The sequence below is a fragment of the Egretta garzetta genome, unplaced genomic scaffold (genome assembly GCF_000687185.1).
Source record: "Egretta garzetta isolate BGI_Z169 unplaced genomic scaffold, ASM68718v1 scaffold163, whole genome shotgun sequence".
Classification (NCBI taxonomy): Eukaryota; Metazoa; Chordata; class Aves; order Pelecaniformes; family Ardeidae; genus Egretta; species Egretta garzetta.
The window spans coordinates 7,437,731-7,444,158 of record NW_009259308.1 but is presented as its reverse complement, the minus strand read 5'-3'; positions in this window follow the sequence as shown (position 1 = coordinate 7,444,158).

Sequence of the window (6,428 nt, the reverse complement as noted above, 5' to 3'; positions counted from 1 at the left end):
TTAACACATTTTTTCCCCCCCCCCCCCCCCAAGATTCAATCCTTTTTTTTCCTGTGGAAAGCAAGATTTTTCCAAGCTTTCATGAATAAGTGATGATGACGGGAAGTTCTCTAATGTCTTGCCATTTACAAGTGAGTCCACGTGGAGTTTTTGGATGGAAAGTTGCAGCAGAAGTTTCCAAGAGCTGCAGGGCTCTCTAGCTTCAAGCTGGGCTGAGTGCATGGAGATGTATCCCAGGCAGCAAAATCCAGCCTTACAGAGTATGCTGATTTGTTCACTCTCATCCTTGCCCTCTAATGAGCAACGGCAGCCTTTTCTTGCCTGTGCATTCCTTACTACCTGTGTAGCCAGATCCCTCTGGGGTAGGTAGGGGAGGATTTGGCTGCTCAGGGACCATCACAGGGTCAGGGTAGCTCATTCTGGTCTGGCCCTGAAGACCTTGCTCTGATTTTCCCTTTTTGCATGTTCAGAGGTGTTTGTCTGGAGGGAGTGTGAAATTTGCATTTCAGCAGCCCAGTCTTTAGCCCTGGGATTAACTCCTCTCGTTCCTCCCTTAAAGAGAAGCTATATCATCTGGGCAGGAGCTTAGGGGTGAGGAACGAGTCTCTCCATGACTTCTGATGATTTAACAGGATGGTTTATTCCATTAACACATCATGTGTCGGGGCATGGCCCTTTGGAGTCAATGGGAATCTTTCCAGTTGGTTCCCATTAACTAAATATAAAATGCAGCTTCAGAGGCACTTAGCTATGGAGAGACACCAGTGCACAAGGCCCTGCAGATTGTGTCCCTGACTGGTGGGCAACTAGTTGGTGCTTCAACTATAAATCTCAGCTTCGTCATTCAGCAGGCCCAGGTGGACTGTGAACTTGACACTCCGTACTGATGTTAGAAGACGCTTGTGTGTCGTCTTGTGGTACCTTGCACAGTGTTTTAGGTACCGAAAGAGATCCATTGCACCAGGAGTGTGAACATAGTCTGAAAAAAAAGCTTGCATTGCATCCTTAGTATTACATTCTTATTGGTTTTTTGCCACTTCTAGAACAGGCAGTCTCTTCTCCCAGGGTTAAGACCAAGCCTTGGAGGGACCAACTCTACTTCTAAGAGTTACTCTGTTTAGAGAGCACAGGGTCAAGAGCAAATCCCTTTGCCCTTGCTAGAGTTCCCTCACCAAACCCACCAAGAAACGTGGCATTTCTTCCAAGACTCTCACAGCAAGACATAAGATATGTCAGTAGGAACACCAGCTGTAGGCCCATGTTTGTGATGGTCCTCTCCATTCCACCATGTGCTTTCCTCAAGAGGACGTTGCCTCAGCTCTCATGCTCCAGGTCTCCAGCTCTGTGGTAGTGACAGCTGTCCCCCACCGCTTCTTCTGGTTTTTTAGTTTTTAAATTTTCAGGACTGGAGCTCCTTTATCAGTATGGGAATGTGGGGGAGCAGTTTTTTATAGTGCATACACAACTGAGTGGTGTAAAAAGGTCAGCTGTGTTCATCTCCAAGATATGCTGTAATAAAAATAATACAGAAACAAAAGTGATTGATGGGTATTGAGTATCAAATATAGACTCACTTCTAGAACATTTTGAGCATTTTTGTTTTGGAGAGAATACTCCACTTGGGCTAAAACGTGAAAGGCTTGCAGTATTTTTTTTTCCACAGAAAGAGTTGCTGTCTAACTATGTGGAAATATTATCTATTGTGCCACATAGTGAAGCACATTTTTTTCCTCTTTTGCAAAAAGTGGTCAGAAGCCAGCTTTCTTATTTATCCAATTTCTGTCATCCCACAGGGAAAGGACTGGTGATTTAGTAATATCTTGAAAAAAAAAGGATTGCCAATAAAAATGCAATTGTTTCTTGCAAAGGCACATTAAGGAAACAACATTCAATGCCTCCAAAAAGGAAAAACAAAGCTGAATGTAAAATAATTTTGAGGGGAATTTGTGGAATGTAGCAAGGAATAAGTCTATGCCTGCTGAGATGATAGATCATTAAAGTTCAGTAAGACTTATTTCTCTAGAAGACAGATATTCAGTGTAATATAACTCACGATGCCCCAGGGGAGCAGCTGTAGGTGGGGAATTGACTCTTGGGTGATGTGTTTATGGCACAAGCTCAACAGGAATCGGAGCTTTACCAAATGGAGAGCTGTTTGCATGCTTAAGTCATCATCTAGAATTGCCCAGCTGGGTTGGTGGGATGCTCTAGGTACAGCCAACAAAGCATGGACTGAATACTGGGATGTTAACCCATAAACCAAAGAGGGATCCAGGACTCCTGTACACAGGACTTGGCATCTTCAGCTCTCTGATGACAGCAGCAGAGGGACAATTCAGATCCTAGTTCAGTTACAAATTTAACCACACCTCCGCATTTCCAACCCTGTTGAGTTCTGGTTAAATCATATTAATTTTAGTGTAAACAGGATGTGTTTCATATTTATGCATGACTCTGGCTAAGGTTGCTGTCCTGAACCTGAGCCATGACAGATGAACATCTCCGCTTTAGCTTTGTTTTTGTTTTGCTGGTTATGCTTACAGCAAACAACTGTGTCTGAGAAGCCTGGGGTCCATGGGATCAACTGTTTAATCAGCTGTGGCAAGAATGTAATTGTCTTTGTTGTTAACTGTTCAGCTATGAAAAGCGAGAGTAGTGTATGTACATTTAGAAGCACTACACGAGTAGTTTTGTCCCTGCTTTGCTCCCTCCTACTGGTCAAATGCTTGAAATAACTTAAATATTTTGGAAGACAAACATTTTGCTGTTTTCTCCAAAGTTCGTGTTTTCAGTTCAAAGAGATAATTGCGTCTGTAATGGATAGATGCTTCCTTCACTTGGCTCCATTAACATCATAAAACACCTGCTATGGCTGAGCTGCTCTTAGCTCTGAAATGGTTGTTTCTAACAACTCCTTCTGTAATACAAATGTACCACCATACCTACAAAAGTTTTGCTTTAAAAAATTTGAAAAACCACCCTCCTTCCCCACCAAAAACATATACTAATTTTCACTGGTTTTTCTTGTTTGTTTTTTTTTTTAATCTTCTCCCTAGAGCACGAACATTTTCCAGGCTTTCAAAACAAAAGAAAAAAATCCAACCAAATTTAATGTAACTGTTAAGGGGCCAAAACTGCAAACCTCCTGTAGGTGTTGTTTCTGAGTACAGAGGACATAGGATAAGGAGGTGGTTCCTCCTCCCAGGGCGACAGTTTTGTGTGCCTGCAAAGGGGAGTTTGGGCTGCTCCTCTCTGCCCATACCACAGCCTGAGCAGGCTCCTTCTGCATTTTAGGGATGTCCAGCACACAGCCCGCTGCCCACATGGAGCTTTTGGGAGGGGGCGCTAGTGTCCACCTGGGGCCACGTTACTCTGGGTTTGGATACTCTATAAATCATGGAGGAACAAATTCTAGTCCTGGTTGCTCTTGGGCTCTGCAGATAGACTTCAGCTTAGCTGAGCTGAAAACCAGTTCACGTGGGTGATTGCTTCATTCTGTTGAGTGGCTGGATGTTGCAAGACCACTCAAGGTTTCAGCTGTTTTCCTGCACGCTGGAATGTGTCTCTGGTCTGGGTGTTGAGTCATTTCTCCCAGGAGCGCGTGGCTTCTGGCTCTTGACATTCAGAGCAGCTCCTGGAGAGCAGGGTGTGGGGGGCAGCCCCTGGGTCGGCGCCCACTTGGGTGTGCGGAAATCAGGTGTTGCAATGCCTGTGTAAAGATTGCCAGGTTTTTAATGGAAATTTAATGGACAGCTAACCTCAAAGTGCTGGGAGCTACCTAAGGGGTTGCATCACTCTACCACCCACAAGCGTTTCTTGTGAACTTCTCCCAACTTCACCCAAACCTCTCAGCTGTCATCTCCTCTGGATTTGGACAGGCAGCAGCATTTGGGTTTGGTTTTAGTCCCCTATGAAAGGCACTTTTTTTAAGGTGATGCTGAGTGCAGAGACAAGAGCAATATTCCATGTCACCAAGCGTGGCAGAGACACTCTTGGGCGCCCTGATCCCAGACTGAGCCTTATGTTAGTGTTAATATCAAGGAGCTGTTGGGTGGGAGAGGGCCTATCCCTTTTTCCCTTGCCATTGTCACATCTGAATCCTCCTTGCAAGCAGTCAGATGGGAGCAAACCACAGGTTCCTTTTAATTTGTTCCCAGTATCGCCGTCTCCATGTCATGCTTTTGAAATGGCAACCCAAGAAATGAAGAGTCCCTGTTTTCTCTCCCACCCATCTTATCCCCAGCACCCCTCTTTCCAGCTCTCAGTTCCAATTTCAGAAAAAAAAAGTGAAAAAACCAGAACTGATAAACATCTTGCCGTGTTGTATAACTCCTGCCCTAAGTGCATTTTCCATGCTCCCGAGCCAGGCAGGTTATTAATTTTGACTTTATGTCTCACTCTCTGACAGCTCTATCACAAAAATATCTATCTCCTGTTTCCTAAACCTGCAACTGTTTATGTTTGTCTAGCTTTCAAATTGCACTCGGTCCCTTACACCGCTGGGATGTCCTGAAGTCACCGGAGGGAGAACAAGGAGTGCTGTTAGCAGGGACCTGGAGGTGGTGGGTGGTCTGCGGGGAAGCGCGGCTGGAGCCTTAGCCCTCTGCAAATGCTCAGGCGGCAAACATCCTGCAAAACCCACACGTGTCTTTTCCTTTTGTATGCAATCTCAGGCTATGGGTAAAATTTGAGCTCCTGGATCGCAAGCTTTGCCAAGGGCAGGCAGTCTGCACCTTGCCTGCCGGCACTGGTGTGCCTGGAACAAACGCTCAGCTGTTTTCAACTGCCCAGGGAAAGCTCAGATATTTTGACTTTTTTTCTTCACTTGAATGTACAGCGAACCTGAAAGTGTCTGTTGGGCAGACGTTTCCATGTGGTAAAGGGTGGCACGGGGGCAACAAGGAAGAAGTAATCTCTGCGTTGCTTTGAAGCTGCTGCTGTTGTGCCCCAGTTTGCCTCTCCCTGCCCACAAAATGTAACTTGAGCTTTCTGCATGAAACTTGCTCAATTTAAAGTTTGCACAAATCGTCTTGTTACTTCCAGCTTTCCTTAGCTCTCTCATGATTTTATTTAGGTTTTAGCCCTTTTCTCAGAGGTGGGTTTCTCAGCCCACAGCTGCCCCCTAATTCCAGGGCAGAGGTAGCTTTTGGGGATCAAGTTTCCCACCTGGAATATGCTTAGCACCACCCAGAGCCCCAGGGAAAGGAAGGGGTATTTGATGTGAAGGAACTGAGTGATGCTGCTGGCTTGGTTATCCATGCAAAAGGCAGGGTGAGAGGGTATTACAGCTCTGCAGCATCGTTAAGAGGGGACTGTTCCAGGAGGAGACCTAATGTCCAGGTATAGCTTTACAATAAGGAAATTTAGGAGAAAAAGGGCAGATTTCTGACAACCAGAATGGTGGGATTCTGAGCACTTAAAGAGGCGTAAAAATTCCCTGGTATTATAGGGATGTTAGGCGGATATATGAGAAGCACTATATGCTGAGAATAAGGCTTGAGGGTGCAGGGCTCCAATCCTAAATGCCCTCTCTGCCTGGGGACCATGTGCATACACCTTTTCTGGGTTGTTTGCACTGCCAGGGATCCTTTGAGCTCTAATCCCCCCCCGGGTACTTGGCTTTATATAGGCACACAGTATAAGATAATCCTTGCCTTGCTTTTGTGGAGTTATTTTTCCTGCTACTCCACTCAAACACTGTAATTTAAACCAATCTCTGTTGGCTTAATATGTACTGAAACTTTTTGTTCTTTTGCCTGTGACAATTTTATTTCTCTTTTTTTTTCTCCACCCCCTGCTAAATCCTCCCCTCAATTTTCATCTCCCAAGGCCACAGCTAGAGCAGTTTTTGTCATAATTATCACTTATCATAATTGAGTCAGAGTAACTCATGATGTCATGATAAGAAATCAACTCTCTTAAGCTATTTTGTAGACAACTCATCTCAGTGATTCCCCTGCCCTCAACCTGACAATAACCTTACATCTTTTTGGCCTGCTTTTTTTAATAGTATAATTGTTTTTGTCATCGTGGTAGCAGTGTTTTGTGTGCCAGGAACATATCCCCAGAGCAGCTGTGATGAAAAACACAGTAGCAAGTTTTGCAAGTCATTATTAGTCATTTGCAAAAAATGAATGGCAGCTCGGGCTGGAAGTATGCTGCCCAGACGATGCCCAGGAAAGCAACATCCATGGTGTGCGCCAGGGGCTTTCTTCTTCCCACACGGACATGATTGACTTTCACTGAGGGTGGTCAGAATGACTCATGTCCTGCCAGGAGAGAGCTGGGACCCAGTTCTTGGAAGAAACAGGAGTGGAGGCAGAGCCTGGTTCACAATGTCTAATTTTTCTTGAAAAAGTTCTTTTGAAAGCTCCCCACGCTGTCAATACAGATTCAGTGGCCTGCCAGTGCCTAAACTGTACTTTTTT